Source organism: Hetaerina americana, unplaced genomic scaffold (assembly GCF_022747635.1).
Source record: "Hetaerina americana unplaced genomic scaffold, ioHetAmer1.1.p SCAF_7, whole genome shotgun sequence".
Taxonomy (NCBI): Eukaryota; Metazoa; Arthropoda; class Insecta; order Odonata; family Calopterygidae; genus Hetaerina; species Hetaerina americana.
In genome coordinates, this window is record NW_027287316.1 from 59,671,662 (window position 1) to 59,697,984 (window position 26,323).

A 26,323-nucleotide genomic window follows, 5' to 3' on the forward strand; every position below is an offset into this window, starting at 1 on the left:
GGGATAACCACCGTTATATTTAGAAATCTCTCCGAACACGCATTGTGGAACAGATACGTCACTGCCTTCATCTTGATGTCTAGCTTGTGTGTAACTTGGGTGATTAAAAAATTTCGGCACTTTGTACTTCATCCGAATTAATCAAAATATACATTTCCATGAAACTGCCGCTACCCATGATTCTATTAATTTTTCATACCGTTACTGGAAAGTTTCTGTTGGAGGGTATTGTTATCATCAGATTTCTGTATGCATGGCTAGTGCCCTAACACCCTTCGCCACTCACCTTGCAGCGGTTTGCGAGGTATCGCGTAGCTGTAGAAACGAAATACTTTCAAAACGCGGCAGAATTAGCGCGATTCGAATTTTAATTCCGTTCACATCTCTCTAAACTATTTTTAGCCGTACGTTCTGGGTCCTGTTTTGTAACCGTCCCCTTTACAGTCTCGCCTGCTGAGGCATTGGTTACAAGTGTTGATCAACATAAAGAACTGAGTCAAAGATGTAAATACAAATTTGTATCATCCGGACACGCGACCTAAATACATGGTTTCCCTAGAATATTTTCCGGGGATAACTTCAACGACCATTCCGCGGGTTAATGTTCCCTGTGAGATTGAAAAGCGAGCGAAAGGAAACAGATTTTATCTTCCTGTTTGGACAAGAGTGGGAAAAAAACATCATTACCTCTCGGAATAAATTTCCGTAAGGAGCGTGGAGGACAATTCCGCCGAAGTAGTTGATGTATCTGACACTGCGGAGATTTTGAAAGACTAGCGTTCGACGACACTTGAAGAATGAATGACTTGGGATAATATCCTTGACGAAATGCTCGACTTGTCCTGCAAGTTCAGTCCATTCCGTTGGCATAAAACTGTGACGTGAAGCATCAATTATAATAGGTTATATTTCCTCGTAAATCTTCAACGAGACTTTGGTTCCGTATACCAAGACGTTTTATGATTACAAGCTAGTGAATTATCATCTGTTTGATAGAAAATGCGTCATTTTACCGACCCCGATCATCTCCTTAAACATATGAATGTTTTGATGCAGCGAATTCGTGAAGGAAATAGGTCTGGCGATTGAAAATTCTTTCTCAACAACTTCAGATATACTATATAGCCACTCATGTCCATTCGATAGAATGTGAGACAAATTCAACGCCCTAATCATGTGATGTTTTTTTTCACGGAAAGCATTTTACGGAAAATCAGAACTGGATGTAAGATGTCCGGCGAGCCATTGAACACAATGCATAGTATTGACTGAAAGATGTATCAACAATCTAGAAATTATGTTTATTCTTGAGGAGCTGGTCCCTGCTCGCGGTTTCTTCAAACCCATCGTCTCCGATCAAAACAACTAACGATGGAAATATACTGCATACAATTTGCGGTCTCCTAAAAACTGGAATATACAATTTTTTCACTTTGACTGCGGTTGGACTTAGTACGCTAGGAATCAAGTTAACGCTACTGTAAACCCGAAATCAAGTCTCACTAAGGCGATCACTTACTACTTACTTGGAAGTGCTCAAACTATTGAATTCCCATTAGGTTTAGTATAAATAAGTGTCTCAGGCTTCAACGTTTTCATATACGTATTTTCGGATCTCTCAGTTTTTTCCTCAAAACTAAAGTTGAAAAACTTTAAAAATTTCCACATTACTATATGTTGCCACCCTACATGTAATAAGTTATTTTGTACGCAATCCAAGTCGCAGGATTCGCTTCAAATCATTTGCGTCAACTCCCATAAGAAATGCATGCAGAGTTCATTTTTTTCTCTCTTGCAGGCTTTCTTTCCTTAATAAACTTAAATTTGAAATAATTGTTTGTGCCGACTTGAAACAAGTGTCATAGTAAAAGAAATCGGAAATAATTCATATCCTCATCATGGAATTTATATTTTGATTAAGAAGACAAGACATATACAAGAAATTTTACAAAAATTTTAATATTTCATAAAATGCAGCGAAATATGGAAAGCATCCCCTAAGCAACAGGTTCCACAGTTGAAGAATAAATGGGTTAGGCGTCCGAAAGGAATCAATGTAGCAACCAATTTCGATATACGAGTATGTACTTTCCCACTACTTTCTTGTTTATCTGTTTACTCACGCCGGCCGTTGAAATGACATTTCTTCTTTACTTGCCTATTTAATATGTATTATTTGTTCTGATTACAGCACTTGAATCAACCATAAGCTATATTTGCAGCATAAAAGTTAAATTTAAATTTAAAATTTAGTAGACAATTCTCTTAAAGCGGTTTTATTAATTTATTTATAAATATTCCTCGATGATGATTTTTTTATGGCAAACAGGGAGTAGGAAATCAGGGTGCATAAACTCCTAGTAGGTAATATGTAACTAATTGCCTGAAATAAATTTTATTTCCATATATCTACTTTGGAATGTATTAAATAATAGGCATAGTTACACCGTATCACGCTTATACTTTAACTTAAACCATGAGCCACAAGTATACGTGAATAAATCATATAGAATTATATCTTTTCTATTATATCTATATTCTACGTATAGATTCAATAGTTCTATATGCTTAGAACTATTGAGTCAATTAGTTTTTTTCCAAGCAGATTAATTTGTAGATTTAAAGCAATTACAATGATGAATTAAATTGTACGTAAGCAAGTTATAATATATCGGCTGATCTTGAGAGTTAGTGAAGAAACTGAAACTACTTTAAACTGAAAAAATTGTGAATATTAGAGAGTTGGAGGACAAAAATGCAATCAGGTATGTTTAACATTAGTAGAAAAAAGTAGTTTTTCTCTCTCATGCTTTACGAGGATGAATTCGAAAGGAAATGTGATATCAACTCTCAGAAGTTGGTAAGTCCGTGACAGTCTCCAAGAAGACTTAGCTCAGGTATAACCCTTAGGAAGAAATATTGGCTCTTGAAGAGAAATGTTAGCCAAACAATGAGCCGGTTTTTCTTTAAAGGTGATGGTCGGCTGTAATGCGTACTCTGAAATATTGGCAAGGAAGCTGCAAGAAGATTGTCGTAATCAATTAGAATTTCGTCTGTCCTGTCATAATGGAATGCAGTAAACATTTTCACAATTTTTCCAAAAGACCCCCTATTGATAAAGCATTAAATAGAGATAATATATATTGGGTATTACAACTAGGGGGTGGGCATTAAAAATGAATCAATTTTTCTGAGCCTTAATTCCGTGGAGAATTAATATGGAAGAGTAATGAAAATCAACGAATATTCTGAGAATTTGAATTAAAGTAATCGATATTATATTGAATTAATTTTAAACAAACAATGAGTTACTATATAAATTATATCCGTATGAATACATTAAATCTTGCATGCTCGGGCAATGGCGTAAGGACATTTTTATATATGAGAGAAAGCACTTGAACGTGCTAGGAACGCGTGAGTGTTTTGCATCCAAGAATAACAAGAAATGATAACCTTATGATTTTTATTGTTATTTTTTACATTTGAAGTGAAAAATAACCTGAATTTTTATATATCATTTTTTGGTGTAAGCAAGTGTTGAATTTATCCTCAAAAATTTTTTTAGGCTAAAAGATATTTCTTTAACCCCTTCTATCGCAACAGTACAATTTTAAACGATGAAAAATCAGTATTCTCTTTTTATTAGGCTGAGGCTATATATATTTAACAATTGGCCAAATGGTAAAAATATTAGGAAACATACGGCTATTGTACTCCTGCAACATAAAATGTCGTGAATTGCCATTAATTACCTATTTATCCTATGTCTGGTGACCTTAATCGAAGGAAACGATACGGGGGCCAGCCGTATTTATACGCTAAGCGGAGGAGGCTCTCAACGTGTAGCCGGCTGAAATGGCGAGATAAATAAGGCGGCAGTGAAAAAGTATTAACTTTTAGCCTACTCGACTCAAAATAGCTAATTAATTGGGACCAAAAGATAATTTTTTTTCAAAGTGAATTTAATCTATCTTTTAGAAGTGGCTGGTGAACATCCGTGATGAAGGAACTAACGGGAATTGAATGACCTCTGTAAACCTGGTCCTGCTGATCGTTATCTTCCTCAAAGGAGAAAAGTGCATGTCTCCAATGTTTGACGATAAGTTTTCATTAAGTTGGGAATGGCATATATGAAAAATTATCATAAAGGAACAAAGATCAGGATATGTGAAGAAGGGTCATTATCATCCTTGATTAGGCTAAATATTTCAAATTGGCAATGAAAAGTAAAAGTTTTCGATATTCGGCAAAACATACTGTATTCATCTATTTTGCATTAGTCCGAAAACAGCACCTCGACCTTTACATCGGACTTTGAAAACAATTCAAAATTACATACACCCAAACCCTAGGTCGAGGAAAAACCACCTTGGCGAGAATTTAACCCACGACTTCTGGATTGGCAAACGAGGACGTTACCCCTCCGCCGCCGGGGCCGGCAAAAAGTTAGCAGAGCGTGGTTTCGATCCACGGACCTCTGGGTTATGGGCCCAGCACGCTTCCACTGCGCCACTCTGCTTGAGTTAATGAAGTATCTTCATTATGATTTAATTGAATGTTATTGAGATAGATATATTTTTGACCATTTTACGTATTGTTAATAAACAGAAAAAATCAGGATTTAGCTTTCAAAGTAACTGTCGGATTCATCTCAAATCCTTGGTGTCACTTATACATTTACAAAGTACCCTGGAAACCGCTCAGAGAGCGTGTGGCTGGGAGGGTTAAGGCACCAGTTATAATTGGCAAATATTTGGTCGTTTTGACTTCAGTAGATATGACGAAAAAAGTGTTTTCCCTATCATCGTCTTCATGTTAAGTTTGTAACACAAGGAATGGTTAACAGCAGCCCTCCAATCATTTTCCTTGGAAAAATTCCAATCCTTCATTATTTATGATTCTTACACCTTCAGTCACTTGCTTCCCCTTTATGCTCACGTCTTTTCTTATATGCTTTCTTCATTAAAGGTTTTCACTCAACTGCTGTGCCTCAAGTTGTACAGTGTCATCATCTTTTCCACACCAACTTGACCTTCGGAGTTTTTCTTCCTCCCCGTTCATTCTCCAAAAGATCACGTTATAATTCACTTTTTCTGCCCGTCTCGTTTTCATCAACGTGCTAGATTTTAAATTAAACGTTCTCCTTTTTATTACGAAATTAGGAAAACTTTAAAGGAATTACTTAATTTCATCAGGAAATTATGACAATGTAGATCCGAAGGAGCAAGTCTTACATGATATAATCTCGAACCACCAAACAGCGATATAATATAGAGCAAGTAGTGAAAAAGAAATACTTTTAGATTTTTAACAATATTTGTGGAAATTTAATCGACTAATAATGATAACGGAATTGATTGGGGGATGTGTGAAACGGACTGTATGAAATACAAATATCTGTGTCCGGAATCTAAGGTAAGGCTGTATAAAGTAATCAGACCAACTTTAACAACATGGTCCTCCACATCTACACAACACATGGTAAGCCGTCATAAGGGCGTGTCACTGGGATATTAGGACATCAGCCTTTTTGCGTAAATATTAATACACACACACACACACACATATATATATATATACATATATATATATATACATATATATATATATATATATATATATATATATATATATATATATATATGTATATATATATATATATGTAAATATATGTATGTATATATATATATATATATATGTATATATTTATGTATATATTTGGATGTATGTGCATATATATATATATATATATATATATATATATATATATATATATTATACATATATATATATATATATATATATATATATATTATACATATATATATATATATATATATATATGTATGTATAATATATATATATATATGTGTATATATATATATATATATATATATATACACATCCAAACACGAAAATCCGTCATATGGCGAGCAAAAGTCATTCACATGGAAGTAGACATTGGGAACAGGGATAGGAACCCATATAAAAGACGACCATAGGAGAGGTGGGGAAGGCGGAATCGAGCAGATCACAAGTGTAAAAATATTTCCTTGACTGGGACTTGAACACCGGATCTTTCGACTTGCCGGGCCGATGCTCTAGCCATTGAGCTATCGAGGAAACGTATATTCCAGTTATGGAAACCTTGTTGATAAGTAAACTCTGATAATCGAGATATTTCATGGTTGAACTTGCAATTATGTCCTCTAAGATTTGATTAGGGTCAGGCAATTTGCTTGGACTGTGGTTGGCGTTCAATTCCAAGAGAATATATTACAATTTCAGATATAGGGTCATTGAAATGATCGGTTAGCGACTCGAATTGCTCATGTGAACGGTTAGTAAAATCTCTATGGAAATAGTGGATAACTCAAGATTAGTGCGAAATTTAGGAGGGTACGTATTCCAATCGGTAAATGTTTCATTGAAAGTCCTTGGAACTATACCTGTACATGTCGTTCTCGTAGTCCTTCTTGGAAAACAATGAGTTCTCATCACTAATATCCACACATTGGCCCTCATCTCACTTAAACGCCTGACGATCTTGCGTTCTATGAGGTCATTAGCGCCCCCCTCCCTGCTCTCTTCTGCGCCCCTTTCCTCACCATGTAACCACCTACGCCGCAAATGCTACAATCTCCTTCGACCCGAAATCTCTGTGACCCCAGACCCTCAACCAAAAACTCATTTTTTTGTCACACGCACGCCACGGAACGTTATCTAGAGTCTCTCCGCCTTTTATGTGCGAGACTCAAGCCACCATTCCGACTAGAGGACATTCAAAGTCTTTCGTCATCCTCTCCCCAGACTGCCACGTCAGGCTCCTCTCCCCAGACTGCCGCGTCTCTCTTCTCTCCCATTCTTGGCGCCACAGTGACTTTATTCAAGTTCCCGTGTCGTTTTTTATGATGTGAGGGAGAAAGGATTAGGGAGAGAGTTGGGGGAAGCAGTATGCGCGGAGTGTAACCTACACGCGAGGCTTCCTACGGTTGCCTCGTCTGCCCATTTCCCTCCCTTTCTCCTCCCCCTCTCCACTAACCTCCCCTTCTCACCCCCGTTCTCATTTCGCTCGTGAAAGCGGCGGAGGGTATGTTCTTCTCTCATTCAATCGGGAGCTCTTTCCTCAGGGGCTCGTCCACTGCTGCCAGTTCCTCGTCCTCTGGTCTATCCCCTTACGGCGTTCTGAGCGTTCAATGCATACCAAGTGCAACTGAAGCCTTCTGACCATATTATTGTTGAGGAATACAGTCAAAATTACATGAATACATAGAATTATAATGATAAACAAGACCGAAACGCTAATTGCTACGATTTTACAGTAATTATGATTTAAAAAAATTACGATTCGAAGATTTTATGCCTATGTCAACTTTGATATTCCTAATGTTTGGCCGCGTATATTTCTTAATCCTGAGTTCTTGGATAAAACCTCTCTTTGCGAAATAAAATCAAAAGATCATATCATGCAAACCTCATGAATTTTGACAATATAGTGAGTATTAAGTGAATGCCAATAAAGTGAAGAAAGTAACTGTGTTTCAAGACAATGACCTCTTAGTATGGTTTTTGCAGGGCTTGTAGGCAAATATTTATTATATATATCATTTTGAAGGATGATTCGACACAGATATTGAATTATTTAATATTTCTGTCGGCAACAAAATTCCTGTATAAGAAACGCTTCATCTTGCATGCCTAGTGCGGAATACCCCCTGCCACATACACAACTGGTAATTTACAGGATACTTCTACATCTACATAATGCCCCAAAAGCCGGCGCGGGGGTGCTAGGTCACCACCCGAAAAATAGAATTAAATCATATGCAAAATGATACTATGAATATGTATAAATTTATAATTACCCGTGTAAGTAAAAGTTTTGATATTACATGAAACCTTAAGAGCCAAACTGGCTTTCTCATTAACGTCACCCGTAATGGATTACGATGGCATGTATGTTATAAAGACATCAAGTCATCTTGGGCCGAAGGGTCAACCACTCCTTAATCACCTTTTCATCATGCATATAAAGTATTACGATGAAGCTAAGAAATTTGTTTTTGCTTTCACGTCCAGTAAATTTCGAAATATTCCCGCTATGCTTTCGTTCACAGGGTAAATATTATCATGAGTTCCCGAAACCTTTTTAGCCTAATCCTTTCGTAGGTTTCCATTTGATCTCCACGGTTAATTTTGGCAACGTGTTGGGCACATGGTGACCGTAACCGCTACTCCCACCTCCCTCCAGTTCCATTTCTTCCCCCAGCAGTACTCTCGGGTCGTTGGGCTGAGGTTCCAGAAATAGAAGTTCGAAGGAGATAATGACCCCATATCTCGAAGGAGTGAGAGCGCGTCTGTCTTTCCTCTCGAGAGCCTCGCTAGGGAGAGGAGAGTTCGAGCACTCACTCACTGGCTCGCTGTCTGAGGAGTGCATTCAAGTGCCTCCTGCATTCTGGGGTGGCACGTGCGTTGGTCCAGGATGCTAGGAGAGAGGGACTTAAAATCCCTCTCGCATTCTCCGCCGGAGTGAAGGCAAGAAAATATGGCGCGTTTTTTTCAGTCGTGCGTGTTCGCAGGACACGTGGAATTGTTCGATTGGAAAACACAGGCGTCAACTGCAAACGTGAGAGAAGATAGTTTTATCTGTACGATCAAATTCTCGGACGACGTCCACGTGCCTATACACCAGAGGCGGAAATTATAAATGATGAACGATCAACAAAATAATCAGTTTTCACATGCGAGTAGTTTTGTGACCACAACAGCAAACTTCATCAAGTGCGACAAAATAAACTGCCAAAATAAGTGAAATCATAACGGAGGCCAATAATTTCCTATTTCACTAATGACTTGTGAACTAACGTCACCTGCCGCACGTCGTAGTTTCGGAATTCTGGGTGTTGTGTAAATTCAGAATATACGTACTTGAAGAAAGCTTTCCTTGCGAAGATGTTCTTTCCTTGATTTAGTTTTTCCTCCTCTCTCAGTGGAAAACAAGAGGAACAGATTAAATCGTCCGAGTTAAACACTGACAGCGAATGAATAAGCCTTGTTCCCCATTCATCTACACCTACTTTATACCCCGCAAACCGCCGCAAGGGCGTGTGGCGGGGAATGCTTGGACACCACCCGTAATTAAGAAAGAAAGAAAAACCGCATGCAAAATCCACAATTTTGTACCATCCGCAAACAAAACATGGCATACACTCATGCAAGAACACATACACCTCACACACATGCAAACACTAAAACTACCAATTAACATACACACACACTTACAAATACACCTAATATCCTATACACAAGCACCTACAAATATACCTAATATCCTCGCAATGTGTAATTTTATTCCGACTTGTAAATTCAATGTTTTCAATATTTCTAAAGGGACTTCGGTTTCTTACTATTATGATTTCTGATTGTTCTGGGAAAGAATGAACATTTGTATCTATCTGTACTGGAATCTATCTCCCTTGTCCATTACGCACATAGTTAAACGAAACCTGAGGGAAACGTCAAAAGAGACTGCAGAATCTATCGATATAACAAATCATTTTTCCCTCGCACGATTCGAAACCACAACGGAATTTAACATTGTTTAAGACGGATTTGCTCTCCCATTTTATCATTCAACAATTACTCTAATGACTGGTGATCTAACATCCCATGCCACACGCCCTCGGGGCTGCTTGCAGAGTTTAATGCTGGTGAACTGCCACGTTGCCGTTTAAAGGTTTCGCCGATGAAACGACGAGTTTTCGTCAAATTGCGTCTGATTAGGAATGGCAGGCGAAAATTCAACCACTGCCTGTATGGCTGCCAATGGGACACAATCCAGATCGATGGCCTGAGTCGCAACTAATCGCACCTTTAAAAATATAAGAGGGCTGATAGCGTAATTTGCAAGACCGCAGGATAAAAAGTTAGCTCGTAAAAGTAAAAAAAAGCAAAATTCACATTATGAACTGAGAATAATTATAAATTAAACTAGAACTACACGTAGGTTTTTGCATCTGCATCCAAGTCTGGATACACTATGATTCGAAGGACATCGGTTTAACGACTGGTTGATCACGTGCATGTATCTCAAATGGAACTACTTATGCACATACACGTGGTGGCTTTGTTGTCAAATATCTCTGGCGTTCGTGTACTGTTCGAAAATCTTAGGTTCATACCCTTAGTGACACCTTTAGACAGTCTCTTTAAACATTTAAGTTGCTCGATTTTTCGGGTGAAATATTTTTAGGCGGGCGAGATATCTTTCTGAAAACCTAAGGCGGTGAAGGGAGAGGAAATTACCTCTTATCCTGATAACCCTTAGGGCTCATAAGGGCTGAGAAAATCCAAAAAATATTTAATTTTAATTAAGTAGATGGCTAATTTTTCAATTTATTGAATAATATTTCCATTAGTTTAGAAGCTGAAATGCAGGTCCATTGTGGGAGTTCCACTGATATAGCCATCTGGCCCTTTTGCTTCCCTCCCTAATTCCTTATATTCAAATTGATAATTCTACCTCAGCCGTTTGATGACCTCAAGCAAAAGTTGGACCAACCCAAAATGAAATCGAGAGATAAATGCGGGAATTGATTTATTCTTCGAGACCAGTTTCAAGCTTTATAGTGTCATATAACAGTTTGTTTAAAAGATCTTGCTTTTCAAAGCACTTTTTATATGCAGACATATCTGCAATTAGTATCCCATTTGAAAGCCTTTTTCATGAGATTATTATAAATCTCCGAATGTATCACCTTAATAATAGCCGTTACGAGGTGGAATTTTTGTGAATCAGAGACATGGACCATTGGAGGAGTATAAGAGAGGAAGGGAAGAAGCCATTGATGGATGGTTCTAGGAAAGTATGTTGAAGATCAAACACAGTAATACGAGAGACGGTGAAGTCTAGGGACGCATAGAAAAGGGAAAGTTAACATGGAGAAGTGAATCGGAAAGAATAAAATAACTAGTACACATCTTGAGACATGTATGGAGTTCGGCATATAAAAGATGGGGAAATAAATAGATATAAGATAGCTTAGAAGGAAAGGGCAATGTACCAATATTTAAGGGCGCATAACGAGGGATTTAAGTCGAAATATCTGTAGATATGTATGAGGGCACTGCAAAGGAGAGAATTGAGGATCGAACAGTCTTCAGATTGGGCTGATGGCGATGATCTAACAGCCAGTTCTTAAAGATTCAGTTACTTTCGACACCTGATGAGGATTGGTTTTTCAAAATCCATGAGGATTCGCACGCTTGAACCTTCATTTGGGTGATCTGGTTTGCTATACTATGTTAGCAGCAAAGGAAGTAAATCAATTAAATCTCATTTAGAAAGTGTTACTAGCTTTAAATGTGATTGGATCTCACTTATCTTGTGGTATATAGATGCCTACTGAATACTATTAAACGATAGCTTGGGCAACATTATTTTTATTTAAACTTTTATTAAAAACTTATTTGCGTGCTCAGAGTAATTTTTTAAAACTATTTGATCTTAAACTTAAAGCTGCAGTCTCGAGGCTCGTGGTAAAATTAAAATTGGGTACCTAACTCTCTGTATGAATAAATCGTTTACATGGACATGATATATCATGTTATGGCGGTACTTTCACGATAATTGGAACTCAGTACTCATGAATCCTTTTACGTGGACAACGACGAAAATTAGGGTTTTTCCCGATCCAATGACGTTATAACATTGAGCGAGAAATAACTCCAGTGATTGTTGGAATCTTTAAATATACGTGCAGTCACCCACCATTGGTTTATTTTGTACTGGAGGAATCACACTTAACTAGTCACTCGTTGCCATATGTGGATATGATTGCTTGTTGCGCAGTGTGCCTTACCGCAATTGTAAATGAGTTTGTATTACTCTAACTTCAATTCTCTAAAGAGAAACAATTAACTTGCTGTATTTGGGTGGACTCATACTTTAGCACTGGAACGCGCCAATATATTTCCAATTAGTTTAGGGATTCAATTGCTTTTCTGGCCATTTTGGCAAACTTTAAGATTTGGATCAGTCAAAATAACACCCAGTTATAATGATTATCTAAATCTGCAAAATGCCACGAAAGGACGTGTGATAGAGTGTTAGTACACCCGTCGTATGGATAAAATATGGGCTTCCACGTAGCGCATGTGTCCATCTGTACCTATTCACCCGCAATGGAGTTGGTGTGGATGCTGTTTAATTTTGCTAACTTCCTTTATCTCATTCAGCGCCGCGTGGGTTTGCAACCCGGAACAAAGAATTTGTGCGCCCTAAATACCCAGGAAGCGTTCTGTCAAACTGATATCTGACTCATGATATCCCTGGCCTTAATGGAATGAAGTACTTTGAGGCCTCGGATTTAATTACTGAGTGTCAACCCTATTGTGCTGATGGTCACTTGCTCTAAGCAAAGTAAGGGCGAATGCAAAAGGTTATCGTATACACGCGGAGGTTGAAGGTGAATTTGGAGAGCATGTCCAAGGATTTAAATTTAAGGTTCTCCCTGTGGCTCTATCCAAACAGACGTAACCGTCTCTCATCATTCTTTTAATTTGTCTCATTCTATTTTCATACTCACAAGGGGGGGTGCGAATGGAAAGTATTCCTTAAACAAACAACATGTTTTGTAATCGATGAAAATTTCCATTGCGCAGGACTCGATGAGATTAGTTTCTTGTTTTTCTCATGAGGCAAGAGCGTATCTAAGAGGAGGAGTTGTGCCACGAGAAACAGGATTGATGAGTTGGACACCGAGCTGCAATTTATCAAGCTATAATAGCAATTCGCACGATCGTCTCTTTGTAACATCATTGCAAAGTTTACCGGCAACTTTGAAATGTTAAACTCCTTGGAGAGTACATAAAATCTAATCCCGACCCCGGAATGGTTTCAATATCTCCTTGGATTTGCGTCATTACACGATCAAATCGTAATATATCACAATAGCTAATTCTTGCGTTGAGTTTTAATTAAATACGCGCTTCGGAGGGAAAACATTTTTATTCGATTAGCAATCATGGTAGTCCAGTGAATACTCCCTTTGGATACTCTCCTAGGATCAAATCCCGAGAGATTCATTTGGATAATCAATTAGGAAATGCGAGTGGTGTGATTTTTTGGTTATTGCAACTTGGAGGGAAATCAAACGGTCACACAGGGAAAGAAAAGTGACTTCTTCCTGACTTAAACGTATGCTTACCATGAATGTCTGCAGCTCACACGCCTAATGCCCTAGGTCGAGGTGGGCTCCGCTCTCACCTGGCAAAACAAACCCATTGGGTTGATATCCGTGAATGTAATAAAATATCTTGAGTTTTTAATAAGAGGCTATGTATTAAGTGTGCATTATTTTAATTCATAGCACAAGTTTTCTTTTAATTTTCCTAATAGTCTTATCTTACGTTTACCCATGAGTTAACAAACAAATTATTTCTTGTTACTGTTATTTAATTATTTCCTAATAATGTTTTCGCAAAAAATAGTCCTCGGATCCCGTGCTCTTTTTAAACGGTTATTTTGGGTTGCGCCAATGAGACACGCTGGAAAAGAGGCCGAAAAGTTCACTTCCGGTGAGTGGATTTGGTCCAATATCTATTCAGTCCATCTACATTTGAGTATAATGTTAAATATAACACTTCTTGCCTCTTAGACATATATTTTGAGTTATCATTCCGGCAAAAAATTACACACGAACACGTAAGGTGGATGCCATTCAGAAATCGGTACAAACGTGTTGAGGTGACCTTAAAACATTTATTTCCGTTAAAATCCCAAAGCGGAGATGTTAAATGAAAACAGATCAGCGTCATTTTCAGTACACTGTCACTTGAGCAGATCAATGCCAGAACATACCATAGTGTACACTGAAGAGGAATGTAACCTGCTTAAAGCCACGGTCGGTATAAAGATTAACTGTGAAAAAATCCTTAGTAGTGTTTGTTAATTTCGAGAGCGATGTAAGTGGCCACAGTCTTAAGGGTTAATAAAATGGTTGTCAGAGAATACTAGATGGACAAAGAGACATATGGACTGAGGATCTTGTAAGATAAAGGAGATTTCAAAGAAAACTAGTAGAAATACTTTCCGACACATGAATATGTTGGTTTTACATGTAGTTTTATTCTCTTTTACGCGTTGTGACCAAACCCCCCCGCCTCACGCCTCTGCCGCGGCTTTCGGGGTATTGTGTAGATGTGGAAACGAGGAAGTAGGAGGAAGATTTTTTAAAATTCGATTCTTCCTTTTTGCCTAACGCTTGTATGTAACAAAAATATATTTGTAAAGGCTTTACAAATTGGAGTTGATGAATATATTTCCATTCGTGCTTTCATCCTCGTATTGCACGTTGTTTGAAGAAACCAAATAGAACGCCAGCGAAACTTTTGTGTTAAAAAACATTGGCATCATCATCAGTATTTAAATCACATGATTGGTTCCCTGCAGCCCACTATTTTTCTCTATCCAGGATTAATTCCTTCACCCCCTGATAGCTTTTTTTGTTTTGCGTCCTTCATAATTTGTCTGATATACTTGACTCTTGATCTTCCTCGAGGGGTCTACCCTCAATTTTTCCTTCTATTATATTCCTAATTAGTCTATTGTGCCTCAAGGTTTGCCCAATCCATCTAGTTCTTCTTGGCCGGAGAGTTCTCCACATGGTCCTTCCCCCTTCTTTATCCCGTGTCTTTCCTGGTTCCTCACTTTGTCTGTCCATAAAAACTCAAGCATTTTCCTCCAGTACATTTTTAAAATGCTTTTTCTTTTTTTTCTTCACTGGTCCAATTTTTCATTTCCCTGAGTCTTAAGAGTGCCATACTACCCATACTCCACATAAGAACATTTCTGCAAACTGCTTTCTTCTTTAAACCTTAGTTATTTTTTAACTGCAGTTGCCTCTTCTTCATGAGCGTCTTCGTAGCATAGAAAGTTATGAGGGGATGAAATGCCTTCAAAGTCATGGCAGATTAGAGGGAGGCGACCGACAGCTAAGGTAATTTACACAATTTAAATTCGATGCAGTTTGCATTCGCGCATGTGAGGCCGTTCAATCAGAATCTTTGGACGTAGATACACTCGAGATCAAGCAGCGAGCGGCTTAATGATCGCACACTCAAAACGCGCGGTCGCTTCGTGTGAGCGAGAAGTAACGCCTCCTGAACTCGGGACGGCGCCAAATTTTCGCGGCCGCATCCGCCGCCGTCACGGTGGTGGGTGCCGCGGACGCCTATGTGGAAGGATTCACTCCCGCGCACGAGGGGACACAAATACGTACTTGAAACTTGAACGCCCACAGAGCAAAGGAGTGAGGGACAGGGTGGGCAAAAAGGAAAGAGACACTTGAGACAACTTTTGAGGACGGATTCTTCGTCGGCGTGCGGAACAGGTTGAGAAATAAAAGCCAAGGTGAGTCGCGGGAGGTAGAGAAGGTCGACCGCAGAGAAAGATGAACGGTGCCGTCCAAGGAGGGGAGAGTGGAGGGAGAGGAGGTAAGGCAGTGGGTTGCAGAGGTTGAGAGGGAGTGAGAGGAGGTACGGGGTGGGGAAAGAGCAAAAGTTTCAATGTAACTAACTTATCTGTCGAGAGAAATACTGGCTTCAAAATTTTATCAGAATTAAAAAATCCATTAAAAGTTTTCAGAGAAATTTTTTTTCAGTTAATGGCAGGACTGTTTGATTGATAACACTAGAAAATAATAGGAACATCTTAGTATCTCTAAGGTTTTCATTCTAAAATCACTCAGGGAATCATTCAGCTAAACCGGGATTCGAACCCGGATCCCTCGATGTCCAGCCGAATGCTTTAGCCAGTTAATCTACCGAGGCGTTCTCTTAAACTCCGAAATATTTTGTAAGCTTCTTCAGCTTACGTAATACCATTCAGCTAAACCGGCTAAAGCAATCGGCCGGACATCGAGGTATCCGGGTTCGTATCCCGGTCAAGTCGAATGGTATTTACTCTCTGATATCGTGGCATTGTAATGCACATTTAGCAAATGACTCTGTTAAAAGTTACTGTCGCGGCATCTTCCGCAGTTTCTTGATATTTGACTTAAGGAATCTTTTAAAAAATGAAAATATCAAACAGGATGACGCCAAAATTACTTATTTCAGACTTTCTAATTTTTGCATATTATACCGTATTAGGCAGGTTGTGTGTGGACAAAAACTGAACGCGCATAAATTTCTTAGCCACACCTAACGAGATACGAGTACAAACTGACACCCCACCCTACAATAAATCCTGCTTCAATTCCGCATACTTACTTCCTTTCTCCCTTCATTCCGCTCAACATGTTTACCCCTTCCCTCCCGCTAACTCGCTTGTCTAACCTCCTCCCCTCTATCGTAGTCTTCTGCGTTCCATCGTCAATCAAAATGCTCTGCCTTCACTTATCCTCCTACCTTCTTTGGATTTTTCCCTACAAGCCTCCTCTATCCCTCCCCACCACGCCGAGTATTTCTTTGTGTTTATTTTTTTTCCATTCATTTTATCTTTTTCAACCTTTTTCACACCCACATCTCAAATTTTTCCATTCCATACCCATCACTTTCACCCTAACACTATACAAACCCCGCTCCATAACGAAGTGCTAGCAAGTCGTTTCTTTTATATCCTTAACATTCCTGTCATCAATTCCCTCCTCCTTGTGAAAGCTTTTTTATTGAAAGCAATTCTCCCTATACTCCCACTACTTTGGCCGGTTTGGTACAAAACTCTGCCAGGATAGGTTAACTGTACTGCCTGCTCTATTTTTGGCTCTCCAATTATAACGTTTAGTTTGGCCATTCTCTCAAAAATCTCAAAACCTTTGTTTTGTGTGCACCGATTCTTATCCCATTCCTCTCATAAATTGTTATCAATAACACATGAAAAACTCTCTGTTAAACTATCAATTGCCAAACCTCCTTTAGTCCAAATTTGTCGTCACTTTTACTCATGCCATTTTCTGCTCAGTGTGAGTTTATCGTCTTTTATTGATCTTGCATTTTTCATTTTAAATCTATGGCTATTTTCGATATATTTTTAATATATCTTCTTTTATGATAGAAAAAAAATTCTGAAAATTATAAATATATAATAATATTTTTGCTTCACCAATGTACTTAATAGCAATTTGCTCGATAAATATGGAAAAAAGTCTTGCACAAAATAATGTAACAAGAAATTCTTTTTGTAACAACGATATTTTAAAATAATGTTTTTAGTCTGAAAGAATGGACTAAAGATTATCGCCTGATTTTAGTTTGGCTGGAAGGTGAACATTTCAAATAATTAACAAAGTAATGAAATGAAACAACAATAAAGAAAAATATTGCAAAATATAGAAAAATAATACAAAAGAAAGGAAATTGTGTCTAATCTCTTTTTAATAATGAATAATGGATTTATGATGTTATATCAGATCAATACACGGGGAATACGAGAGCATTTTAGTTTGCATACAATACAATAATACAAAACAATTTGTACATTAGGAGAAAATCAAACATTATATTTCAAAGTTTCTCATATGCTCGGTAAATTCATTTAAAACTGATATACGGATTAAAATATATAAAAGAAATAATTTCATTTTATTTCAATTTAGCAAGTTGAATCCCCGTTGACTGTAAAAATTATAAACAAAAAGTGTAACGATCTGAGACAATTTTTTTCAGGTCTCACGCCATATCGAAATTTTAGTAACTTTAAGCAGATGCTTCCCTTGACATTTTAATATTCATTAAAGTTTCCAAGGTATTTCAAAAAAATATGGAATAGAATTTCAAGTTCTCTCGGGTTTCCCACCGGGACAGGTTGCAGTACACCGTTTCGAAGGCTGACTCTGCCATCGTCTTCAGGGTGAAGTGGAATAGAATTCTCGACTTCTTTATTGATACACGGACATGATAAAAATTAACAAATTTATAAATCGGTCATCGTCATCAGGGCTGATTGCCCTGATGACGATGACCGAGTCGGGAATCGAAACGTCGGCAGCTATGGAGCCATTGACCCGGTGGAAGACCCGAGAAGAATTCACCCAACAAATTTATTACTTTCAACCCCAAAGGATAGGAAAATCTGTAGAAAGGGCTAATGTTCTCCAATCCACAGGGCAAAGTACTCGTTTGGTTTCATGTTTTACGCATCGTCATTGCACGATCAAGGTCATTTTATGTATGCATAATTTGATGGAATATTATACAAAGGTTCTTAGGCTCTTAGTCTTAGTCAACTCTTAATTGACAATTATGTTTGTTTTTTAGTAACATAATGTATTTATGTGTTTTGTCTCTACGATAAAATTCAGATATATGGACAAAACTGAGACCTGAACAATAGATTTCTATTGAAAAAATAATTTCCATTAATTCAAAAACTAAAGTTACTAAGATAATTGTCAACTAAGATGACTTAGTTGACAATTAAATCTGTTTTTGATTGCACCGTGGCAATTTGCATTGTGCCATGTTGACAATAAAAATTAGTATGGCGCCTAACACTGAGTCATAATCTCCTTGAAAAAACGATCCCACAGATAATAGCGCTCCTGCATAGCATTATTTATCGATGAATTTTTTACACTACACATACTTTCTTGGGATTGGCATTTGGCCCACGAGCTAAATTTAGCGTCAGTAGACAGGCAGTCGCATTGAAATAACTTTTTTGGGCCATTGAAATCCTCGTGCATCGCTTTAGGTTTTATTGTGTTGATCTTGACCTTCTAGTCATGGGTCTTGGGTCCGTCAGAGATTAGCCCTTCGGAATCCAACGGTGCAAGTCATTTATTACGATGAAATAAACGGCGATTACGTTGTTACATTAACTTATCTGCCTCATTGAATCTAACAAAATGTCACTTGTTGCTGAGTGGCATGGAAAATAATATTTGAACGATTTAAAGGATAACATATATATTTAATATTAACTCATATATATATACTCGCTATATATTTAATTTTAACTCATTTTTAGTCAACCTTTTGCATTAGAGACTTTATTTAGAGCGGCATTGATGAAAAGCGTTTCATTCTCAGAGTGTGGGCGATTTAAAGATGAGTGGAATTATTGGAGTGTGATGGGCCAGGTGACAGCCAGCGGCGTGACTCTGCGGCTAGCCATGCGGCTAGCCTGGCGCCCTCAAAACAAGTAGAGTCGCGGCCTCCCTTGTCTCGCGGTATCGGGGAAAATTTATCTATAAATTAAATACCGCGTCACAAATGGCGCCCAACGTGGGGCGCCGCGCGCCCCACGTTGGGCGCCAAGGTGTGGGCGCTCCCAAGCAAACATGACGCGCGGTGCCGACGCCTGCTGGGCCACGATGTTGGCGCCCAACGTGGGGCGCGCGGCGCGCCCCACGTTGGGCGCCAAGGTGTGGGCGCTCCCAAGCAAACATGACGCGCGGTGCCGACGCCTGCTGGGCCACGATGTTGGGTGGCCGCTCGGCTGCAGCCGAAGATGGCCGCCTCGCTGTCGACTGCTGGCTCCCGATGTTCCGGTCGGGGCCTGCGGGGGGCCCACACGGCGAGGTCGGTCACTGGCACGCGCACCACCGGTGTTCGCAGGCTGTCGGTGACTCGACGATGATAGCACACGACCTTCTCTCTCGGACGTCTCACAACGAACTCTCCTTACCACGTGTTGGCCGGCACTCTCCGCGCGCGGCGCGCCCCGCTCTTCTTTTTTTCTTACATACATTGTCGGCGCCCACAGATAGCGCCCCGCCGTTCTACGGCTCGCGAGAGAGGCGCGCGTATTCGAACTGGGCAAGTGACGCTGCGCCAAGCACAACGTCACATAATAAATGAAGACATTACTATGGTAATGTATAATTCATTATTGTCTTACATCAACGTTTATACAATTCCCCGCAAGTCGCCGAAAGGGAGTGTCGATGGTTGTTAGGCCACAAGAAATTAAATATTCCTCTTTTATTATTTATATTCTTATTTTTTCTTTTATTAATCCCTCAGCCATGTTTACGGGTAGATGAATGCAGGAGTGAGTCACATGAACCAAATGGCGGGGACCATTCTGCCTCGGGACTTCAATTTGAAGCAGAGATTCAATCGTCAGTACTGCCATTTTTCCATAATCACAACAATAGCTTTCTAATCTCAACTCTTAATTATCGGAGGAAGATGACTCAATACGTTTCACCACAATTTAGCATAATAATGCGCACATGGTTATGCTATTGTTGTACCTTGCGACCTTCCATTAAAAGTATGAAAATTGCGAAGTTATTTTCTTAAATTAAGATTATTCATAAATCCCAATAACTCAATCCAAGCCCAATTGCTAGTCCCGATAATTCTACACATTTTTTAGCTAATCTACCGGTTAGGGTAGGTTTTGGATGGACACAACTACCAAATAAATATTTTGCTTTTCCTAACAAAACACAACCCAACATCCTACTGTAAAAGTCCCTCTTCATCTCCGTATACTTCCTTCCTCCCTTCATCCCATCCAACATCTCTATCCTATTCCTGCCCTTTTCTCGTTTGCCTAACATTCTCCCCTCTATTAAAGTTTTCAACATCCCATTGCCGATCAATATGCTTTTCATCCATTTTTTCTTCCTCCGAATGATTTCTCCACAGCAATCCCCTCTCCTCTCCTACCATGCCTAGCACTTTCTCGTTTGTTTTCTTTTCGGTCCATTTCACCTTCTACACCCTTCTCCACACCCACATTTCAAAAGCCTCCAGTCTACGTCTATCCTCCTGCTTCAATAACCATGTTTCCGCGCCGTTTATAACTACGCTCATTATCAAAGTTTTGACGAGCCTTTTCTTAATATCCTTACTCAACGTCCATGTCATCAACTCCCTCCTCCTCGTGAAAATCTCTTAGCCTAATGCAATTCTTCACCTCACGTCCTCTTCCTACCAATTTGACGATTTTGGTCTGAAACACTTCCGAAATACGTAAGCTGTTCCACCTGCTCTAGTTTTTGCCCTCCTATTTTAATGTTAGGCTTAGCCTTTGTTTTTCTGGAAAATCGCATAACCTTTGTTTTAGTAATATTGATTCTCATCCATAATCTATCGCACTGAATTTCCAATTCACTCATCAACGCTTGCATCCCCTTGAATGACTGACAAACTAGAGCTTGATACAGTGTAGTAAAAATAGTCGGCAATAAAAATATATTTTGTGGAAACGCGAATTCTGATGCATCACTTTCCCATCATCGTACTTTTTTACGTCTCTGCTACTATTTTGGAGTACTTAACCTTGTCCTAGGTATTATAAATGTACACAGTCACCGATTTTGTCGTATCCACTCGTGGATTGATGGGTTTAGGTCAATTATTGCCTCGAGTGATGAAAACCCCATTTTAGATTTGACCTACTCTTGATTCTGATTTGCCTGTCCTTGTCAGGCCCACCTAAGCGCTGTCCTAAAATTCGAATGCGTGGGCGCTTCTGGAGGAAATGGAGAAGATAAGAGTGACCCTGCAAGGAGACCGGAGGATAGAGTAAATTTTTAAAATTTCGTTAAAATTTATCGTCTAAACCTAATGCGAGAATTTCAAAGTGTAAACCCCGTTGGCCTCGATCAGGATTCGAACCCAAATCCTCAGGTTTCCGCCCGAGAGCTTCAACTAGTGAGGTTATCGAGGTGTCCTCTTCCTCTGTGAAACTGGAAAGGAAGCCTCGGTAGCTTTTAACCAACAGCAGCCCTCGGCCAAGAAACCGAGCGATCCGGGTTCGAATCCTGTCCCAGCGACGCGAATGTTTCCACGGCGTGTAATCCTCGCATTCGTGTGCACATCTTCAGGGTGATTCGGCTAAATTTGCCGTCGCGGAATGTCTCGCAACATCTTTTGAATCCACTTGAAGCTATATTTAAATCTTTCTTGTCACGCTGCGAATCGCAATCGATGCGGAAACAAAAAAGAAATGGTTTGACTCGTGCATTTGCTCACATGCCCCGATCGCATCTTTTTTATTTTTCTCCCGGCACTTCCTCTCACCTCGTCCACAAGGACGAGAGGGCCGCATTCCCTCGTCCGCCACCCCACTTCCAACCCACTCATATCCCCCCTCGCCTACCCACCTTTCCCCTAGACTACCTTGCATTTCTTCATCCTGCGCGCACAACCAAACAACACACACACACACACACACACACAAGGTGGTGGCTGATGCAACAACCTCCAGGTATGAAGGGAGAAAGGGCGGTGGGGGGCGAGGCCTTCGTGAGCGTTTTGGTGACCTAGGCACTGGGAGAGTGAGAGGCGGCTTCGCGGAGAAGCGTCGCTTCATTGGCTGCACCAATGTTCAGCTGGTGACACACCCCCCCTTGTGACTACCTAGCTCTCTCGTGGAGCATTAGCTTGCGCCGTTGCCACGTTTTGAAGCGGCAACGGGGCCTTTTTGTAAGTGGCGGTGGTTGCGTGTTTGTAGATAGCTCGGAGCCGGAACGGCATGACTGAATGTGGAAGAAATTATTCACGTGTATGTATCCACCATCCCCACAGTGTTTAACCCTAAGGTTTGTTTGATAGATGAAGATAGAGTTCACCTAATGCTAAGCTCAACGGTGTATGTTGAATTCACACACCATGGTAGGTTATGGTGGCCAGTTCTTTTCTCTGTGTTCTCTTTAACAGGAACACATGGTACCCGAAAAATTGCAGAGCCTTCTTATGTACATCTATATCTTCATAATACCCAGCCAGCCGCCGGATGGGCGTGTGGCGGGGGGTGTCAGATCACCAGCCACATAATCTTGACACCTCTTTGTACACAACCATTCAAAAAGGCTTTGATCAAGCACATGATATTTTTATCCATGCCAAATGCTGATAGCTCTGTGAGCAGTATACTGTGAGTTACTTGGTCGAAAGCCTTATAAAGTCAAGAAAAACTGCGTCCATTGGAACATTACTCTTTCCCGAACCAAAGATATCATGAAAATGAAGCGCAAGTTGTGTCTCGCAGAATTTACCCTTTCGGAAACCGAGCTGGTTTTTCATCGATGACTCTTGATCATCGAAGCGTCTCATTATCGAAGTAGCAATTATATATTCCATGACCTTGTATAAAATGAATGTGAGGGAAATAGGGACTGTTTTCAATCGGTTCCTCCGTCTCCGTTTTTAAATGCAGGTGTTACATAAGCCGTTTTCCACTCACTGGGAACCTTGTGATCTACTAGCGATTTCTTAAATATGGTTTCTGGATACGGCGAAATTTCCAATGCTAGTACCTTAAATATACGAGCGGACATTTACTCGAAATGGAAGTATTAATTAGGGTTAATATTCATCAGTAAAAGTTCTATTCCATTATATGATATTTCAACGTTGGCCGGTTGCGGAAACGATTTGGCAAGCTATCGGAGCATTCGGTGAGACATTGGTGATGACGCTTTTTAAGAAGGAATTTCATTAGCTGGGCTTTTCCAAACTGCTGGCTAATCTTTCGCCTTTTATCATTTTTGAGTGAATTAACGGAAGACTTATTCCCCTGAACCTCTATGCTTTCCAAACCAAAATGCTATCGGATTCTCTGTCAAAATATTTGCTAATCTTTTCCTTTTGAATTATCTTAACGCTTTCTGAAATTCCTTCTTGGAATTCACCCTGCTTATCTTATAATCACGAGTGATCTCATTCCTTTCGTCACTAGAGATATCATTCCTTACATTTTTCATTTTGGCGTGGCATAGCCTTTGATATCGTAATGATTTCCTAACATTTGAGTAGTTGTTCTCGAATTGATCGAAATCTATGTTCCGAGTGATCTTTTGTTAATTTCTTGGAATAATCCATTGAATACTGAGCGCGTGACATCAAGGAAGTACTCCTCGTACCTTGAGGATTTCGGTGCTTACTATCTTCCTTAAAATGGGTGAATTGAGTCTGTAACCAACTTTTAAGACATTATAGTCGCCAACTTTAAACGCGTAAATTTTTCTTTAAGGCTGCTTATTTCGGAGCCCATACAGGTAAAATTTAGCATTTACTGTTCTGTGGTCCCTAATTCCTTTAATAGTTTCTATAGCCTTGATTTTTACAGTACTTTCGATGCTAGCAATACAAAATATCATTAAAGGAATTTAATAGCAACTCGCAGATATCTTTGTCTTTACCCCCCCGTTTTAATGTATGACCCAATCAATACATACAGTAGATTGAAATCTCCAAATCTCCACCGATTATAATGCCACGATCGTTATTTTGGGATGGGAAACGTTTTCTGATCCCTTTTCATTCGCAGTAAAAATGATATCATAGATCTATCAGTAATACGCTTGATCTCTTTCATTTTATTCTCATGATCTATCCTACCTAGTATGATGGGGCTAATTATTCGTTCTCAACATCATCGCTAGAAAGATCTGCTTCCATTTTATGCATGAAATTAAATCTGTGATTCAACCTTTAAATTAACCAATGAGTCTTATGTCTAAAAAAAATTTCACTGAAGATATTTTATGAAATCCATTGTATAGAAAGGGTCTACAAAGTATTCGTCCGAATATGATCACCTCGATTTCTGCGGATTCCTCAAGTTAGCGATTGGGTTGATGCTGCTTCATTATGCTACTCTCACCTGGTGGGTTGACGCAACCGTCGTGACTATTTGAGGTTATAATTGATGCGCTGTCCCGTAACAGAATTCCCTGAGTGAGAGACTTCACTGCGCTATATGATCTCAACCATCAAAACACTCATAAACCCAATTATTACTCTTATCAATAGTGTTGTTGGCGCTGCCCCATAATCTATTTTATACTAAAATTAATTCAACAACTTTCATGACTCCTTTTTTTCCTTTTTCATTGGCGAATATTTATCATTAAATAACTTAAGAATAAGTTTTAAAAAAGGTTCACTGTTCTTAATCACTCTTATTTTAGCAACAATACTCTTCAAGGGTATTTTTATTATTAAAATCACAACATACGGCCCTGTGAAAAGTTATTCGTGCCAAACCAACTCATTTCTCTCACCTCAAACATCTGGTTCCTTTGATTAAAATTAACACAAATATGAAACTATTCACAGGAGGGAAATGATTCAGGATATATTAAAAAAATATTTCTTGAAAAGATTCCCACATGGACCATAGTGTAATCTTTATAATTTCCCCGAGGGTATCTTGGAGGGCTTTTCCCTTCCTGGTACGAAGGGTGCGTTTATCATCTTTAACTATAATTAATTGTTTCAGGCGTAACTTAGTGGAATTGTTCCATGATGAATAAGGTCAAAATAAAACTTTGTGAATCCACATGAAAAATAACCTTTAACGTGGCCCAGGTTTCACTCCAATTTCCGTTCCACTTTCACTTAAAGATTGTTTTTCATGTGGATTTACAAAGTTTTATTTTGACATTTTACATATTTGAACTAGTCCAGTAACGATACGTGCGTCGGATAAACCGAACAGATGGCATTAACGTAAGCAAAAGTGTGGAGTTGTTTACGTAACGAATCTCCACTCGAAGGAAGCGGAAATCTCTTGGTCGAGAAAAGGCACTGTTGGTAATCCAACTTCCGATACGTCGATGGCAACAGGATGGACAGTGATAGACAGTCCAGCCCTGGCCTGCGTCAAGTCTAGTGACATTGACGTGAGTAGCGGATGCTTGTTGATTCGTCAGGAACGGCAGTTCCACGTAAAGAATTTCATTTTCTTCCCGTCATCAAATTTGAACGCGATGCACCACAGCCTATCCCCAAATCTATGTAATATTTATTTCTCTGTAATACTCAGCTTTGTCTATTACCAATTTCGTATACTTAAGCTTAGACTGGTAGGATGCATTGAAGATAGCATATAATATTGTTAATTAGGGGCTTTGAATTACGAATAAATTGATATTATCTAATGTTTTTTAGGAAACTCTCTCTATATTTCCATTTATCTAATCTATTCTTTGAAATTTATCACGATAGCAAATCATGGTGCGCTATTTGTATTTCATGAATCCAGAAGCAATCCAATATTGACAGACACTGGCGTATTTTAAGAAGAGATCATTCGTGGAATAGAATTATTAAATAAGGATGATAGAAATGACTTGGAAGATTTCAAAATTCAATTATCTTTAGAAAAAAACTAACATATTTAAGGTGATACTTTGATCTTCAAATAACAAGTATATCTTTCATCCAATATGAAGTTTCTTATCATTTCTCTTTCTTGTTCGATTACATCGGCACCATCTCTTAAGATTGGAATAGACGGCGGCTACCACTTCATTTCATTTCGTTTAAAGTTTTCAAGCATACTTCGGCCAAATTCATTTAAAGCATTCTCTAACATTGGTAGTATAGATTTGATCATATACGGGTACATAGA

General features: G+C 39.1%; 1 protein-coding gene and 1 non-coding gene across 4 annotated transcripts in view; one reads left to right on the forward strand and one right to left on the reverse strand.

Annotated features, from left to right (window-relative positions):
- Positions 1 to 26,323, forward strand: part of LOC139696208 (solute carrier family 2, facilitated glucose transporter member 1-like) — a 191,721-nt gene that overhangs the window by 85,267 nt on the left and 80,131 nt on the right. The window lies entirely within an intron of this gene.
- Positions 4,451 to 4,522, reverse strand: TRNAM-CAU (transfer RNA methionine (anticodon CAU)). The gene has a single exon. It is a non-coding gene; the product is annotated as a tRNA-Met (tRNA).